We start from the raw sequence: 18357 nt of genomic DNA, 5'->3' as shown, positions 1-18357 counted from the left end.
TGCCTTCGGATCAGCGCGGTGCACTGGCTGCAGCACGCTGGCCAGAGCGGCCATTGGAGGGTGAACCAACGGAAAAGGAAGACCTTTCTCTCTGTCTCTCTCTCTCTCTCACTGTCCACTCTGCCTGTCAAAAAAAAAAAAAAAAAAAAGAAGAAGAAGAAGAAGATTAAAGGAAAATGATTTTCTATTCAATTATCGGAAAATAAGTATATCTGGAATTTAGTTACACAACTCTACTTTTCCAACTATAAATTTTATGAACTCTAAATACAGGCCAAATATTTCATATAAAAATATAGTATTTGATTTTAAATCTGCCATAACTGTAGCATACATACCAAATTTAAAGACGTACTACAAAAAAAATGAAGAAATAAAACCTTTTTTTTTTATTGATTACATGCTCAAATAACATTTGGGGTAGACTGGGTTGAAGTAAATATATTACCAAAATTAACTTCACCTGTTTTTAACTTTTGTAATGTGACTAAAAGGAAATTTAAAATTACATATGTGGCTCACATTATATATCTATTGAATAGTTACAGATGCTGGCTACTCAACACAGTCTCTTTCCAAAAGAACTGATATCATCTGAAAATTTCTTAGAGACATCGGCTCTCGGGTCCCAGCCAAAACCTTAGTGAACAGAATCTGAATTTTAACAAAAATCCCAAGGATGGCCAAGATGAAGTAACAGGAAACACATTTACCCTTTTGCCTGAGACGATCAAAAAGAAAAGAAAAGAAACTGGACATAAAGGGTGTTTCAGCACACACAGCATTGGGGAGAAAATGAGGTGAGCCTCTGATCAGGCCAACTTGCTTATCTCCAGGAGAGATATCATGCAAACTCCACAGGGAAGTCAGGAAGAGCTCAGCAGGCTGCCAAGTTAAAGACCAGGAGCTGAGAGGTGGGGGGACCCAGGCAGCCCGGGGTTGAGGAAAGAGAACCAGAGAGGAGACGGACCTCATACAGAAAGAACTCCAGAGATCTCAACTCTCAAACACCCAGTGTCTCTAGGCAAACTAGAAGTGGCTGGGGGGGGGACAAAAATAATCAGAGACTACAGTGCCTGGCGCTAAAACTAGTGCTAAAACCGACCTGAAACTAAAACCCAGCAGACTGGAAAAACTCACAGGCATTCAGAAAGATCCTCCCTCTGGAGTTTGAACAATTAGTCCTAGAAGGACCAGTGTTCCACTCCCACCTAACAAGCCCCAAAGGCAGGAAATGATTAAAAGAATCAATGTTCTCCAAGTACTTAGCTATAACCTAAAACAAAACTCAAGAGTATTTCCAGCACTGAAGAAAAATAACATCGCAATGCCTGGCATCCGATCAGAAATGACCAGGCACGCGGAGATGTGGAAAAATACATCCAAGGAGGAGAGATGCCAGTGAACTGAAGCTGACCCAGAATTAAGACAGACATTAGAAGCAGCAAAGATGAATTGTCAAGATTTTAGATAGAGCCGCGAATGTATCACACTTGTAGGGGTGAAATCTACACTGTATCAGATGAAGAATGCACTGGTTAGGATTAAGTAGACATCATAGAAGAAAAGATTAGTGAACCTGAAGACATAGTGGTAGAAACATACAACAGGAAAAACAAAATTAAGTTTAAAAATGCACAGAACCAGAGCCGGTGTCGGGGTGCAGTGGTTTTAAGCCTCCAGTACTGGCAACCCAAATGAGTACAAGCTGGAGTCCTGGCTGCTCCACTTCCGATCCAGCTCCCTGCTAATGTGTATGGGAAAGCAGTGGAGGATGGCCCAAGGGCTTGGGCCCCTGCCACCCACAATGGAGATCCAGATGGAGTCCCGGGCTCTTGCCTTCAGCCCAGCCAAGATGGAAGAGCTCCCTGACTCTCCCTCTCTCTGTAGCTCTGCCTTTCAAATAAATAAACACATCTTTAATGCAGGCATCTTAACCTCTAAACTAAATATGTGCCCCCCCCCCCAAAAAAAAGAAAAAAGGAACAGAGCATGGACAAGTCTCCAAGCAGCCTAAGCGATACCATACCAGCTCACATATATTATAAGAACCTTATAATAGAATACCTCTGTCTGGTCTTTGTAAGGTTCTTCTACTACATGTGAACTGGTACAATATCAGTTAAAAATCTATATTACAAATATAGTTAAAAACCTATATTACAAATCCAAAAAATCACTAAAATAACTAAACAAGGAGATATAGCTAACAAGCCAATAAAGGAGAAAAATGGAATCATAAACGTATTCAAATAATTGAAATGAACACAGAAAAACAAGAAAACGTAATAAAAACTGGATAAAAACAAACAGGTGATAAAATTAACTGCAGCAATATTTAAATATTAGTAGGCAAATACCTCAATTAAAAGACTGGGAGATCTACATGAGCAAGCAAGTGAGAGAGAGATGGAGAAGTGGGAGAAGATTCAAATGCACACTCCCTACGAGAAAGGAGTTTTAGGAGTCAGCACTGTGGCGTAGTGGGTAAAGCCGCCGCCTACGATGCAGGCATCCCCATATAGGCACTGGTTCAAGTCCTGGCTGTTCCACTTCCAATCTGGCTCCCTGATAATGGCCTGAGAAAGCAGCAGAAGATGGCCCAATGGCCGGTGCCGCGGCTCACTAGGCTAATCCTCCACCTGGCGGCGTCGGCACACTGCGTTCTAGTCCCCGTCGGGGCGCCAGATTCTGTCCCGGTTGCCCCTCTTCCAGGCCAGCTCTCTGCTGTGGCCAGGGAGTGCAGTGGAGGATGGCCCAAGTGCTTGGGCCCTGCACCCCATGGGAGACCAGGAGAAGTACCTGGCTCCTGCCATCGGATCAGCGTGGTGCGCCGGCCGCGGCAGCCATTGGAGGGTGAACCAACGGCAAAGGAAGACCTTTCTCTCTGTCTCTCTCTCTCACTGTCCACTTTTCCTGTCAACAACAACAACAACAACAAAAAAAAAAAAAAAAGAGAGAGAGAGAGAGAGAGATGGCCCAAGTGCTTGAGTCTCTGCACCCATGTGGGAGAAACAGGATGAAGCTCCTGGTTCCTGGCTGCAGCCTGGCCCAGCCCTGGCCATTGTGGGCATGTGGGGAGCGAACCAGTCACTCCAATTACTGAAAATGCACTGAACACACCTAACTCACCAGACTTAAATGTGATCAGAACCCTCACACGATCAGCCTGCCATTGGGCAAAACCATTTAACCTAAAGTCAGAGTTATCACGGATACTCAACAGCTCACGTGCACAGAGAGGGGTGTTGTACAGACACGCTGGGATGTGCAAACATAAAACACGACATCCCACACACGCTGACAACAGGATCCACTGCACCGGGCTGGCCGGGTGCTCCCCTGACTTGACGGGAGCATGGCACAGGAGTCTCGCGCTTTGCCTATCGGGAGCTCAGAGACCAAGATGCATTCCGAGTCTAGTTTCTACTGACTGTGCATCACCTCTGCACCACGGTCACGTCAAGGGTGAGTCCAGGGATGTAGTAAAAACAGACAGAACTACAAAAGGAACACAAACCCACAGTCACAGACTGCTCTTTCAAATCCTTAGGAGCACCAAGAGAGAGTCAACGCACAAAAGATTCGGACAAGATCCCAGTGTGTTGTGTGCACACTGGGGTTTGATATGCACTGCCTTATGCCGCTGAGACTCGACAGTGCTCAGCAGGCGACTTCTGTCAGACTTCTGGCTTCTTACAGATTATCATCAGACCTAGTGTTCTTCTGGTCTGGCTTTCAGGTTAGCCAGGAGTTGTAGGAAAAGGTATTTTTTCAGGAAAGCTCACCTTCAACACTAAATCCTAGAATCTAGAGATGGCAGAGTTGGAAGAGCCTGGATGTCTCCACTTGCAGACCTGGAATTAGAGCAGCTCCCCAGCTAGGTTTAGATCCCAGAGACTCCATACACTCACCACGGCCCTGTGCAGAGGGCACTTGTGAAATCAGCCGCAGGTGCTGCCAGGCACGTGGGCCTGACACATGCGGAGCAGGCACCAGCTCCTGCCCTGCACATCCTAACCCGTCCATGTCAGCCAGCGGGCCTGGAGCTCAGCTCTCTGGCCCATCTGCTTGCATCATCCCAGGCGAGGCAATGCCTTGAGACCAGAGCCCGCCCCTGTCCCTCCACTGCCATCCCTGGGAGCCTCGAGGGCTCATTTACCCTCGCCAATATCTGTCCTTCCAACCCTCGGGGCAGAGAGAGCTTTGTCTATGCTGGTAACTTAGGTTCTTTTTTTTTTTTTTTAAGATTTATTTATTTATTTGAAAGTCAGAATTATGCAGAGAGAGAAGGAGAGGCACAGAGAGAGAGAGAGAGAGAGAGGTCTTCCATCCACTGGTTCACTCCCCAGTTGGCCGCAACAGGAGGAGCTGTGCCAATCCGAAGCCAGGAGCCAGGAGCTTCCTCTGGGTCTCCCATGTGGGTGCAGGGACCCAAGGACTTGAGCCATCTTCTACAGCTTTCCCAGGCCACAGCAGAGAACTGGATTGGAAGTGGAGCAGCCAGGACTAGAACCGGTGCCCACACGGGATGCCAGCACTGCAGGCAACGGCTTTGCCCACTACACCACAGTGTCGGTCCCGTAACTTAGGTTCTTCTAACAACCATTTCCTGACACCTCCTGGTGAATTAACACAGAGAAGTTGGGCAGTAGCAGTATCAAGTTGTGGTCAGTAGGACAGCAGAAATACCCAGAACTATTTGAAGATTTTTTGTAAGGCTACTGAGAATCCCAACTACTGCAGATTGGCTCAAATCATGAGTGGGAAAAACACAGCTGGACTAATTAGACTTCCGTTCCAGGATGGATCTTGCTACCTGCTATCCTTTAAAAACAAACAAACAAACACACAGAGGTCTTCCTCTTCTGCCCACTAGTTCTCTCCTCAAATGCCCAAAACAGATGGGTATGGAAGAGCAACACTGGGAGCAGGCACCTCCATCCAGGTCTCCCACGTGGGTGGCAGGAACCCAGTACGTGGGCCACCCCCTGCTGCCTCCTAGGGTGCGCATTAGCAGGAAGCTAGGGTCAGGAGTGCAGCTGGGGCAGGAGCCCAGGCATTCAGATACAGGATGCTGGCATCTTAACCAGTCTCTTAACTGGTAGGCCAAACGTCCACCCCTACCACCTTGAGTAGAACACTTTTCTTTGTGTGCCTGCCTTCCCTCGGCTATACAGGAGACATGAAACCACGCCAGTTAAAATGAGGCGCATTGGAGAGCAGACTTAAATGCAAGGTACTATTATTTCTGAATAACAACCGGCATTGACTCCTACTATAAACACAGAAAATTAAGAGGTAATTGGACAGGGGAAAAAACTGTTACATTATTAAGCTAGTATTTTTCTCCTTTTTAGACTTATGCATTCAACATGGTTTCAGCAAACATAAGTTTGGCAGTTGCAAAAGTTTCCCAGATCACTACCAAGCAGGTCTCTGGGCAAGTAACAAAGAAGTATAGTTACCAAGAAAACAGCAAAGTCTTTTACTGAAGACAATTCTACAAAGCTCTAGAAGCTAAGAAACTGGGACTTAACACTGACCTCAACTCTCCCCTCAAAACTCCAGCCACCAGGTTAAGAAAACAATACCAGGTTAAGCCAAATGATACCTCAATAAAGCCACTTAAAGAAAGAAAAAAATAAAAGAGAGGTGGCGAGCATTTTCCATGTTTTACAAACAGGAACTCTTTCCATATCAGTAACAAGCTGGCTGTTGGGTGATGGGCATGTCAAAAAAAAGAAAGGAAAAAAAAAAAAAAAAACAGGAGAGAGAGGCATTTGGCTGAGCAGCTAAGAAGTTGTGTAAGATCAGAGTGCTGGGGTCTCCGGGTGTCCCACACAGATACCCAGTTCCCCGCCTGCTGGCCCCAGCTTCCTGCTAATGTCACCCTGGGAAGCTGAAGGTGATGGCTCAAGTGGTTAGGTCCCTGTCACCCACGTGGGAGACCTGGATTGGGTTTCTGGCTCCTGGCTTCAGCCTGGCCCAGCCCTGGCTGTTGTAGCCTTTGGGGGAGTGAACCAATGAATAGAGGCTCGCTCGCTCGCTCGCTCTCTGCCTAATTAATTAGCTATTTTTTAATAAAAAGCACCCAGATGCTTCAATCATATCCTCTACTCTCAACTACTAAGGCCTGCAGCCCAAATTTGAATTTTTTAAAATGTTACTGCACTAGCATCCAACTGTGCTTCTGGATGCCCCCCACTGCCCATGTGCCCATCACCTGTCACTCTGTTATCACCACTACGGACTTGCTGTCCCAGAGCACTGGACAGGGAGCATCACCTGAGTCAGAACCTGGAGATTCAAACCTCAGCCCTGCCTCCCGCAAGACACATGATTCTGGCAAGTGTAGCTCCATGAGCCTTGATAGTGCTCATCTGTGAAATGGAATAATACGACATACCTCATGTGTTTTTGACGAAATGACCCGAGACACAAAACAGTGCCTAGCAGAGAGCTCTACAATGGATGTACTCATGCACACTCGCCAATATGACTAAGCATCTCCCGTTTAAACAGCGCGAGTTGCTAACCAGTCATTTTCATAGGACTTTATCAAGTTTACTTATGTGAGAGGCAGAGTGTCAGATGGAGAGGGAGGGAGACACATACATACACAGAGAAAGAGAGCAAGAGAATATTCCACCTGCTGGTTCATTCCCTAAATGGCCACAACAGCCAGTTCTGCACCAGACTGAAGCCAGGAGCCAGGAACCCCATGCAGGTCTCTTATGTGGGTTACAGAGACCCAAGGGCTTGTGCCAGCATCGAATGCCTCCAAGGCGCACTGGCAGGAAGCTGGATCAGAAGTGAAGTCAGGACTCGAGCCATCACTGCAACACAGGACATGGGTGTTCCAAGTGGTGACTCGGCAACCACACCAAGCGCCTGCCTGTCACAGTACTTAACTGCACTGTCAGGAAGGCATTGCTCATAGCGAGAACCGTTTGTCCTACCAGACCCTGCAGGCGTCTCTAGGGACCATGGAGCAAAGGTGGGGGGGGGGGGGAGAGATGTTGGAAAAATCCTCTTACACCCTGAAAGCCATTCTTTTCATTTATTCTCTGAATCTACACTCTGAAATATGATTTTCTTTTTTAATCCTGTAAATTTTGTTCACTCTCACAATTATACTGAAATGTATAAATGCTGAGATCCACAGGCATTCCCCCAAAATGGACCTCTCTTTGGGTTGGCAATGAATTTGGGAAGCCTGCCCAGGGGAGGCAGTAAGTCTGCCCAGAACTGGGGCAGTGGGAAAGACATCTGGGAAGCTGGATGACCTGGATGACAGCCACAGCGGGGCTCACCCAGAGCGAGCCTCGGGGACCTGCAACCAAGCAGCTGGAGCTGGGAGAAGGAAAGGGCTGAGGGGAGACTCTGTGCACGGAGACTCTATGCCGACACAGCACTGCCCCGCCCTGAGCCGACTTCTGGCCGGAGAGGGAGGCGGGGAGGGGACCGTGACCTGGAGACCACGGGCATGGGGTCTGGAGCAAGCGAAATACAGGTGGGCTTACAGATGCCACTAGTTCTACCTAATCAGACAAGGGATGCTACCTGCTGAACCCAGACCCAACAGGGGGCGCCAGCTGGAAGAGAGCGCTTCTCCACCATTGTTTATTTTTTAAAATCCGCTTAAACATGGAACCAATTTGTTCATGGGGGAAAATAAAATAAAGTGTTTCCACCACCTGCCGTAACTCTCTTGTGTTTTCCTTCAACCCTGTGAGAACCAAGGACAGAAAGGGGAAAATGCCACGGGATGAAAGCTTTCGGATTTTCTAAAAAATGATGAAGAAGTTTAAAAACACACACAGAGATGTTGGGTTTACATAAATAATCAACCAAAACATTTTCCAACCATGTAATTTTCTTGTCAAGCATATAATACATTTTTTTTCTTTTTCCTGGAAATGCAATGTCAGAAGTATATGATGATGACCATTCTTTGCAACTTAAGGGGATAATTCTTGGGTCAGAAAAAATATATATAATTATATAGATGCATAATTTCTCTTTAGCAGTCTCTTTTCCAGTGGATTTTTAGGAAAGGATGGACACACTCTAACACTGCTTGAAAGACAATCTGTCTATACGTGAACCTCTGGTCCATCTGTGTTTCCAGGTATGTAAGTTGTTCGTCTTATTCTCAGCTGCCCCTGTCAACTGTGGGAAACCAAGATGGAGTTAAAGGCTCCTGGCTTCAGCCCGGTCCAGCCCTGGTTATTGCAAATTTGGGGGATGAAGCAGTCAATGGAAGATATCTCTCTCTCTCTCTCTCTCTCTCTCTCTCTCTCTGTCTTTCAAAGAAATAAATTAATCAAAAAAAAAAAAAAAAGGTGTAGGTTTGGGTGCCAGCGTTCTGACACACAGCACGGTAAGTCTCCCTTATAATGCTGTAGGCTTGAGTCCCGCTGCTCCACTTTCAATCCAGCTCTCTGCTAATGCGCCTGGGGAAGCAGCGGAAGAAGGTTCAAGTACTTGGGCCCCCACCAACCACATGGGAGACCTAGGTGAAGCTCTTGGCTCCTAGCTTTGCACTGGCCAAGCTCCAGTCATTGTAGCCATTTGGGTAGTGAATCAGCAGATGGAAGATCTCTCTCTCTCTAAAGGCAGAGAGAGAGAGAGAGGGAGAGAGGGAGAGCCGCAACAGCCAGGACTGGGTCAGGCCAAAACCAGAAGCCAGAAACTCGGTCCAGATCTCCACGTAGGTGGCAGAGCCATCACAGCATCACGGCAGCCTCTCAGGGTGCACATTAAAAGAAAATCTCTCTAGAAATGCAGTTGGCAAAATACACGGGCCAGGCCGTCGGCCCCCAGGTTAAGACGTCCCCCCAGGTCCAGTATCGGAGTTCATGGGCTCATGCCCCGCTTCCGGCTCCAGACTGCACCTTCCTGCTCAAGCAGTTGGGTCCCAGCCACCACGTGGGAGCTCCACGCTGCCTTCCTGGCTTCTGGCTCCAGCCTGGCACAGCCCCAGCCATTGTGGGCACGCAGGGAGTGAATCAGAGTGAATCAGCAGATGTGCACTCTCGCTCACTCTCTTTCTCTCAAATAAATAAAACTGTTTTACGGGCTGGTATTGGGGCACCACTTGCGATGCCGGCAGCCCATATCAGAGCACCTGTTCAAGTCCCGGCTACTCCACTTCCGATCCTGCTCCCTGCTCATGTGCCTGGGAAAGCAGCGGTAAATGGCCCCTGCACCCATGTGGGAGACCTGGATGGCTGGAGCTCCAGGCTCCTGGCTGCTGCAGCCATTTAGGGAGTGAAGCAGCAGATGGAAATCTCTCTGTGTCTCTCCTTCTTTCTCTCTGTCACTTTGCCTTTCAAATAAATAGACCTTTACCAGAGAGAGAGGGATACATCAAGGCCCCCTCAGAGGCCTGGGAAACAGGGCAGGGCACCCTCCTGAGAGGAGGCCGGGCCAGCAGGAGCAGCTCCCCCACCCCACCATCCTCCTGCGTCTCCATGACACCTGGGATGTGCTGGCATCACAACATCCAACAAATGTGAGCTCCCTGAGGGCAGGATTCCACAGCTCTGAATTCCCAGCACCAGCAGAGTACACAGACATGCATACGCACACACACAGACATATACACACATAACATACACAAGTGCATATGCATACATATATACAGGCATATATAATGTACACACATGAATACATATACATGTGTGCAGGCATATATAGATATGCATACATATATACAGAGTCGCACATACACACATGTATATGCATACACACATGAACGCATATGCAGAGACACATGTAACATGTACACATGCAGATACATGCATGTGTGTGTACATATAGAGACACAGACATACACACATGCATATACAAATATACAGAGACACACATAACATGCACAAACGCATATATGTGCACATGCATACAAATATACATACACATACACAGACTCATATACCATACACACATGCACATACATACACAGGTGAATACATATATACACACACAAAGTGGCACACATACATAACATACATACATGCATATACATATACACGTGCATGCATATATACACAGAGACATATGCAAACACACATACACACATATAAATATGCACATGTATACATATATTCACACAGAGAAATGCACATACACACGCATATATGTGCACGTGCATACATGTATACACACATGTAACATATACACGTGCATATATGTGTGCATACAAAGACACACATAACATACACACATGCGTAGACATATGCACATGCGTACAGATATATAAACACAGACATACACACACACACACACACACACAAAGCACATGAATCAACAGATGTCAGCCGAACAAATGAACACCCAAACAGTAAGCGCCACACTTTGATGATGCTCACTTCTTGTTCTACACAATTCTGACTTCAGAGGCCTCCTCCGGCCATTGTGACAGATGAGTAACTCGAGATACCAAGCTGATGACCACATCAAGACTCTATGTCGGGCAACACCAATGAAAGAACACGGCTGGAACCAAGCCACCGCCGGCTGGGTGTGTCTCGGCTCCACTCCCTCCGCCCTAACCCAGGGCTGCAAACACAGTCCCACATTTCCTGCGACAAGAAAGCCCCGCTCCTTTGGCAGCAGGAAATTAAAGAACCAAAGTACCTGGGCACAGGTAGGCTACCTTCCACTCTTTATGGAGCTTGTAAAAAAAACAAGTAAATTGAGCCGATGGCACCGGAAAATAACATTTCATGGAACAATGAATTTCAGACAGTGAGCTAGTGCCTCGTGGGAAGGCCTCGGAGTCTATGGCAACTGCCACTGAGCCACGCTGGCCAGGCCACGGAGCAAGCAGAGCCACTGCCATTCCCCTGGCAGCTCTGCCTTGAGAGAGGGCAGAAGCAATCCCCATACCCTGCTCCAGTTCTAATGCAGAGGGAGATACCAGACTCTGTCGTCAGAGGCAGCCTCTGACAGTTCTTCTAAGATCTACCTGCAGTGCACCTTCCTGGACGCAGGCCCACGGCGAGAACACACCCCTGACAGCATCAGTCTCACCAATCCTTCCCGATGTCCACAACCCAAACGGGCCATAAAGCCAAAACTCCTGTCCAAGAGTCTCCAGAAACACAATTTCAAATCACCATCATTTCAGAGGCAACCGTGGGCTCTGCTCTGGGGAGGTCCTGTTTCCATCTGCACAGGACAAGGTCACCCAGAGCAAGCGGCTGTTTCAGTTACTTGCAAGGCGCTGCCCCTGGATGGAAAAACCAAAGTCAAGTTGGAGCAATTTTCCCCAAAGGCCACCTGCCTGGTTTCAATCCTGGGTTTTCCAAGTATGAATTCCAAGGAACCACGCTTAAGAGCAAAGGTTTCCTCTAAATAAAAACCCGAGTGGGGTACTTAATGGATTCATCCTGCCAAATAGAGGTAGGTGACAGCCAAATGCGAGAGACTGGGGACAATGGCAGGGGGCCTGGGAGGGAAAACCAGATGACCTCTCCGGTAAGCAGTGCCAGAAAGGGGGGGTGGGGGTGGGGAAGGGAGGCAGAAAGAGGGAGAGGAGAGAAGCTGCACAGAGCTAGAAGCCCTGGGAAACAGTGCATATGGGATGTGTCCGCTGCACAAGGGACCCAGCCACCACATGGATGGCGAGGGGGGAGCCTACTCAGAGTCCAGAGCAGGCTGGAGGTCGGGGAAGCAATCAAACACCGTGACAGATGGAGATAAGGGTGTCCCTAAGACACCTGAAACCCTGGACTGCCAGGAGGTGGCCGCGACAGACCAGGAACAGGAGGAGCAAGGTCCCAAGGCCGGCAAGGCTGGCTGCCACAGCTTGGGGGGTCTCAGGGGAGCTCCTGGGGGACACAGGGGGAGCAGGACTGTGGCTGCACGTGGAAGACGAGAAATCCTGAGCAAACGGCGGTCCTTCCCTGTGCACATGCAAGGCACCTCAACACCCCTGGCTGTTTCTGATCTCTTGAGAGCCGGGAGGGGAGGGGACAGCACGGTCACCACGCCCAAGGGAGACCGGCTGATTTTTCCCACAGTCCCGCTGTGGACAGGACCAGACAGGCTCGTGCAAGGGAAATGCTCTTCTGAACCGAGCTGAGCTGAGCTGAGAAGACATAAGGGGTCCATCGGCCACGCAGGGCCCCTGAGTGCACATGGTGGGTAGGGGGGCGCATGTCGACAGGAAAGAGAGTGCCTAATGTTAGAAAGCCAGCAAGCATGCACGGGTGAGACAATGCCAAGAAGTACGACCCTGCAGAACTATCGCAAGGTGCAGACAAGCCCAGGAAGGAAGCGAGATTTACCCCAGGGATGTACCCAGCGGAATCCCGCTGTGAAGACCCCACAATGAGGAGAAACCCCAGGAGAGGGTGACCTGCAGAAATACCTCTGGCTGTGGACAAGCTAACCCTTCCTAGACCGGGCCAGGGCCGGTGTGGACATTTGCATCGGGGATTTCGGTTCCAAGCCGTAACCCTGCCAAGTTCTCCTCTTGTGCAGAAATGGACCCTCCCCCACCCCACCCCCACACACAGCCCCAGCCAAGTCATCAGCCCTGAGAACCCCCTTCCTCCCTCCCCTCCCCGCCCGCAGAGAGTTCTTCAGAGTCTCCAATGAAAATGGCAGGAAAACCAATTAAAAAATCCATTATTACTGTGCAAAAGCAATGAAGTCACAGACACATATATATGGCAAAGCAGCAAAAGGGCTTAGAGAGGTGGCTCGGAGGCAGCAGCTAGGTGGACACGACAGCAAACTTGCAGAATAAGAGCCCACGGACGCGAGAGGCGACGCAGGGGCAGAGGGCGTTATATGTGTGCAAGCGATGCTGGTGTGTGTGATCACTGCTTATGTAACAAAGGGGAGTGGAGCTGACGGCACCCCAGGAAATAGTGAGGCTGATGCTACAGCTGCCAGAGCCACTGGCTCAGAACTCACGACCCCAGGTGTTCCGGGGGCACGCAGGGGTCTCGTCTACAGGAACATCAGCCCTCCCGTGGACGTGCATGCACCCCAAGGCTGATAACCCACACAAGAAAGCCTCCTCTGTCTTCCTGTGATTTTTTTTTTCCTGGCACATCCGCTTGCTGTTCTGTCTTTATTTGAGCTGACATGATTACAACACCGCTCCGAAAACAAAAGGGTGCTGCCTCCAGCACAGCCCTCCCATGTGAAGTATTTATTTATGTCTGTTGTCTCTGAACTAGGGGCCCACTGGGGGCTGGGTGCCCAGCCTGACTCATCCCAGGCTGGCCACTTTGTAAACACCCAATGCGAGCTTTGCTGAATTGCACCAAATGGCCAAATCACCCTGGAGAAGCCAAGACTTCTTAGAAACCCAAGTTTTCTTAAAATGCATTCCTGCTGTAACCAATGCAAAATAATATTCTAGAAACATAAAAGCATCGTCCAGAGACACGCTCCAGCCTTTGGATACGTCATGCAACAGAAAAAAAAATGTCTATAACTAAACCTGATTCATCTAGCAATTGAAGAAAAAAAAAATCTTAGATCCAGTCCTTTGTTAATGAAATACAAAAGCAGCCTAGATTTCAAGGACGGAAAAACTGCACACACTGGTCATCCTTCTACAACATATCTGGAAACCACAAAATGTCAATTCTGACCTCTCCTTTGAAATGGCTCCCCTGACACACTGTATCTGGCATAACACTAACATAACAGCAACAAGACTATTTACAACGGCTACAGTTTAACAAAGACTGGAATTTTTTTTTTTTTACCTTCCTGGGTGGCAGAACAAAAGCAGCAAGTGTGAGTACAGTTGCCCGAGCAGCTGGCACACTGGCCTCCATACGCACACGAGGGGAACAGCTGGGGGCAGCAGGATGCTTCTAAACCCACTGCTCTGCAGTCCAAAATAACACTGCCTGTTCATCTTCCTGCCCCACAATGGAAAGCGACAGCCCAGCGCAGGGCTGGCGTAAGCTAGGCAGCTGCTGCTTTCTTCCCAGTGGGACCGCAACAAGTGGCTACAAATGGAGCAAAGCGCAAGAAAGGCCAGGATCTCACTCCTAAGGCTTTCCACGCTGCCGATTGGTTACACCCTCGGCTCTTCTTCCCCGAGAGGCAGACAGCTGCAGTTGGCTTCCACGGGCAAAGTCTAAATAAGGACAGCTCCTCTCGGGACACCCGGCCCCAGGCTTCTGAGATAGAACTCTGCTCTGAACTATGCCATCATCGAGTGGCATTTCACATCACAAGGCTTCTCATGTTTGAGCCGTAACTCACTATTTGAAAGACAAAAGCAAAAAGTCCAAGAAGTATAACACAGCGGACAAGGAGCCAGGGTATTATAAGGGAACTAGTTCTCCACTTACATATACTCCACTGAAATGCTTCCCCGAGTTGGAACATACTTGACACTACACTAGTTCTTTATTCTCCCTGCCCCTTATCCTGACACCCCGCAGGCTGGGCGAACAACTTCCAGGTCGCACACGGCTTACCATATTTGAGCAGTTATTTTTGAAACACTCTATCTCCATATTGCCAGCAGTGGCTCCCTCTACACAGGTTGTCAAAAAATATCCCATCATTGTCCAAGGAAATGGTTCCTCTTCCCAAGCTGGGGCCAGCACGATTTTTTTCTTTAGCGTTCTAGGTGATTTGTGAAAGGGGGAAAAAAATGGAAGAAGGGGAATACTTTCTTCCTTTTCTCCAGCTGACGTGGTTTTGTGTGTGTGTGTGTGCGCGCGTGCACTGGCATTGTGGCACAGTGGGTTAAGCTGCTGCCTACAACGCTGGCATCCCATATGAGTGCAGATTCAAGTCCTTGCTGCTCCACTTTCAATCCGGCTTCTTGCTAATGCTCCTGGGAAAGCAATGGAAGATGGCCCAAGTGTTTAGGTCCCTGTCACCCATGTGGGAAACCTGGCAGGAGTTCCAGGCTCCTGCCTTGGCTGGCCGTTGCAGCCATCTGGGGAGTGAACCAGCAGATAAAAGATTTCTCCTCCCTACCCCTCCCTCCACCCCGTAACTCTAGCTTTCAAATAAAAAAAAAAAATCTTTCAAAAAGATCAAAAAAACAAAATTCAAAGGGAACAGACACAGCTGGAGAGACCCCTACAGTCCCGGAGGCCCTCGTAAGCCCCTTTGGCAAATGGACAAAGCTCCTCCCAACCTTTTCCTACCCCCAACTTGCTGACAAGGCAGAGGAGTTGCCAACCACGGCGCGTCACAGTGTGGACCAGGAAGACTGCGTCCAAGGCAGGGGAGACAGAGACAGAGACGGGGCTCTTCCATCTGCTGGTACACTTCCCAAATGCCCACAATAGCCGGGGCTGGGCCACGCTGGAGCCAGGAAGTCCATCGGGGTCTCCCACATGGGTGGCAGGGAGCCCAGTACTTGGACCATGGCGTGCTGCAGGAAGCTGATCAGAGGTAGACGTGGGACTCGATCCCAAGCACTCCGATATAGGATGCGGGTGTCCCAAGCAGTAGCTTACCCCAGGCCTGCCCCTGTGCTGATTTATATGGATGGGTTACCTAACTCAACCCTTACGGCCTGAAACCAGGAGGCACTGTTGTTGTTCCTGTTTGAGAAGAGGAAAGCAAAGCTCAAGTGCATGTCCGAAGTTACAGAGCCATCCCTGGTGGCGGCAGTGTTGCAAGCCAGCCTCCCCATGGCTCCGTAACTTCAGGTACACACTTGAGCTTTGATTTGGGCTGTACCTTCAGATTGCCAAGTCTCGCCCTGAATCACCACACCTGGCTATCCCCTGGACTGGCAGGGCCCTAGAACATTCCAAGTCCCTCACTCGCATTCCAGGGTTTCAACATCTTTTTTTTTTTTTTAAAGCAATACACCATAGTGTCATCAAGACACACCCAGCTCTTACATTATAACCTGGACACGGATCCAACAGTATTCTTAGGACCTGAACACGAAATCTAGGTTTTGTTTCACTTAATGTTAAGCACAGATTCGGGGCACACAGCTTCAACAGGGTAGGCACTGCAGCTCCCGGCCACAGCGGAAGCAAACAGGAGCTCCAGGCTGGGCAAGAGCCCTGACTCCAGACCCAGCGCCACCCCGAAAGGCACAAAGCTCAGGACAGCTATGGGTGAGGCTGTTTGCAACTTCTATAGAACTCTCCGGGGCTTTGGAAGCGACTCATAGACCATGCAGGAAGCTCTCAATGGACACCAGCAACCGGCGTGGCTGGGTTGACACAAGTCGATCAAACCCGAATGCTCGTCGGGAAAGCAGAAAAACACCCTCCTGGGAGGAGGCCGTGCGGTTGAAGAGAGCACTGGTCGTGAGTCTCAGACAAGCCAGGCACAAGGCAGGCCCTGGTCTCCCTGGGCCACAGGAGAGCTCAGTACCAGGAAGCTGCAACGCACGGATGACAGGGGTCTCTGGGCTTCTCTTCCGTCGCACTCTTCCCTCGCGAGCGGCCCGGATCCTGGGGACCCTCTGTGCCCGCCAAAGGCGCAGCAGCCACCACGCAAGGGCCAGGTTCCGCGTCCAGTCTCCACCACCTGGGCGCGCGCTGGGCGGCTAGGAAGACACGGAACGCCCCCGGCGGGCCTCGCCCCTTCGGAGGGAACGCCCAATCGCAACCAACCGCCTGACTCCAGCCAAAAAGAGCGCTCGAACCCCGCACCTGACCCGGACTGCGGCCCAGCCCGGCCCGGCCCAGAGCACTCCGCCCCCCCCAACCCCACCCCACCGCCCCTCGCCCCGGAACACAATCTCCCGGCGCCCGCACGCGCCCGGCCCGCCGGGTGAGCCGGGGCGCGCGGCCTTGGGACCCCTAGGAGGCGCGCGGGAGCCGCCGCCGCCGCCCTCGCCCTCCCCCGGGGCCGAGCAGCCGGGAAACCCGCCGTGGAGGCCGGGCCGCCGCCGTCCCCGCCCTCGCTCCGCGCGCGTAACGGGCCGCGGCGCGGAACTTCCCGAAACTCCGCCGAGGGGAGCCCTGCCGCCGGCCCGTGCCTCCCGGAGGCGCGCGCCCGGGACGGAAGTGGGGCCGCGCCGCGTCTTTGTTACGGCCCCGGGCTCTGCCGCTCCCTGGCCGGCGCGGGGCTCCCCTTGGGTTCCCTCTTCCACCGCCCCCGCAGGACTGCTGGGGGGCAGGGGAGGAGATCCCAGGACCACCGACCCCAGCTCGGGCGCCCTGGAGAGCAGCGCGCAGCAAAGCGCCCCCAGTCCCGCGCTGTGCGTCCCCAACCCCGGGCCACGGCGCTCAGCGACCGTCCTCACCTTCCCGAGCTGTCCCCCGCACCTCTGGGCAGCAGAAAGCCCAACGCGTCCCGCACGAGGGCCGTCCCGCACTCCGACTGCTCAGCGGCGCCGCCCAGCCTTTGAGCCGCGGCGCGGGGACCGGGTCCCGGACGGATTCGCTGAGCTCCTCACCTGGAGGAGGCTCCCGCCGGTGCCCTCCCCTCGGCCGGCCCGCGCGGCGCTCGGGGACACGTGCGCCCTCTGCCGGGCCCCCGCGCCCGCGCGCCCCCGGGGACGAGGCGAGCCGGCGGGGCAGAACGCGCGGATCGCACGCAGCGCGACGCCGTAACCTGCACCGCGGCTCATCCCTTCCCGGAGCAGGGGGACCGCGTTGCCCGGCGCTCCCGGGGTCGCGCAGCTGGGGCGGGCTGTGGCCTGTCACGCCCTCAAGCTCCCAGAGCCGGGAACAGGGACCGGGGGTCGCGCTCCCTACCCCGGGGAGCGGCGGGGTCCGGCTGACTCGCTCTTTGGTCGCCGCAAGTAGCTTCCAGAAAGCTTCCCCCCCAACCTAGCGTCCCCGGATCCCCAGCGACAACTCTGCCCGAGGCACCAGGTGGACGAGAGGGGAACCTGCGCGCGGGGACACCCGACCGCACTCACCCTCCCGCGGCGCGCTTAGCCGGCCACCTTCTCCCACCTGCCGGCCGCGCCGCCCGCACAAAGTTGCTCGCGGCAGCGCAGGGAGGGCCCGGGACGCACCCTCGCGCGGGATCCCCGGCTCCAGCCGGCTCGCGAGGAGGCGTAGGGAGAGTCGGCGCGGCGCCCTGTCCTGCCCCGGGCGGAGCTGGCCGCGAGCTGGCCGGGCAGGGCTGCCCCGGCGCCTGCTTCTCCGAGAGCCGGCGGGCGCGCGAGTCCCGGCGCGGCGCGCGGGCGCCGGGTATTCACCGAAGGGGCCCCGGGTGTCCGCAGCCGGGCGCTCTGAGTGGCTCGGACGCCGAGCCAGGCCGGCGGGGCCGGCACGACCCAACCCCCTCGGCGCGCTCCCGTCCGGGCCCGGCCCTAGGACGCGCGCCCGCGCGCTCGCCCGCGTTCGGCAGCTCCGGGGCTCCCCAGGCCCCGGCGGCGCGCTCGGCCCCCGCAGGCGGGAAGGGAGCCGCTGACCACGGGGACAGGGG

General features: G+C 52.2%; 1 protein-coding gene across 6 annotated transcripts in view; it reads right to left on the bottom strand.

Annotated features, from left to right (window-relative positions):
• The window catches only part of SVIL (supervillin), a 202420-nt gene extending 184322 nt beyond the window's left edge, over positions 1–18098 (bottom strand). For 2 of the 6 annotated variants that reach the window (XM_051821614.2, XM_051821620.2), the window contains exon 1: positions 17843–18070. The gene's annotated coding sequence lies outside the window, so the exon portion shown is untranslated. Of the gene's footprint in view, positions 1–13739; positions 13983–17221; positions 17421–17842 lie in introns of those variants that run through there. The other 4 variants (XM_051821616.2, XM_051821617.2, XM_051821615.2 and 1 more) reach the window with 4 other exon arrangements.
• Between the last annotated feature and the right edge of the window lie 259 nt (positions 18099–18357).

Source organism: Oryctolagus cuniculus, chromosome 13 (genome assembly GCF_964237555.1).
Source record: "Oryctolagus cuniculus chromosome 13, mOryCun1.1, whole genome shotgun sequence".
Lineage (NCBI taxonomy): Eukaryota > Metazoa > Chordata > Mammalia > Lagomorpha > Leporidae > Oryctolagus > Oryctolagus cuniculus.
The sequence above is the reverse complement of the archived record's forward strand: the minus strand, read 5'-3'. Positions and strand labels throughout refer to the sequence as shown.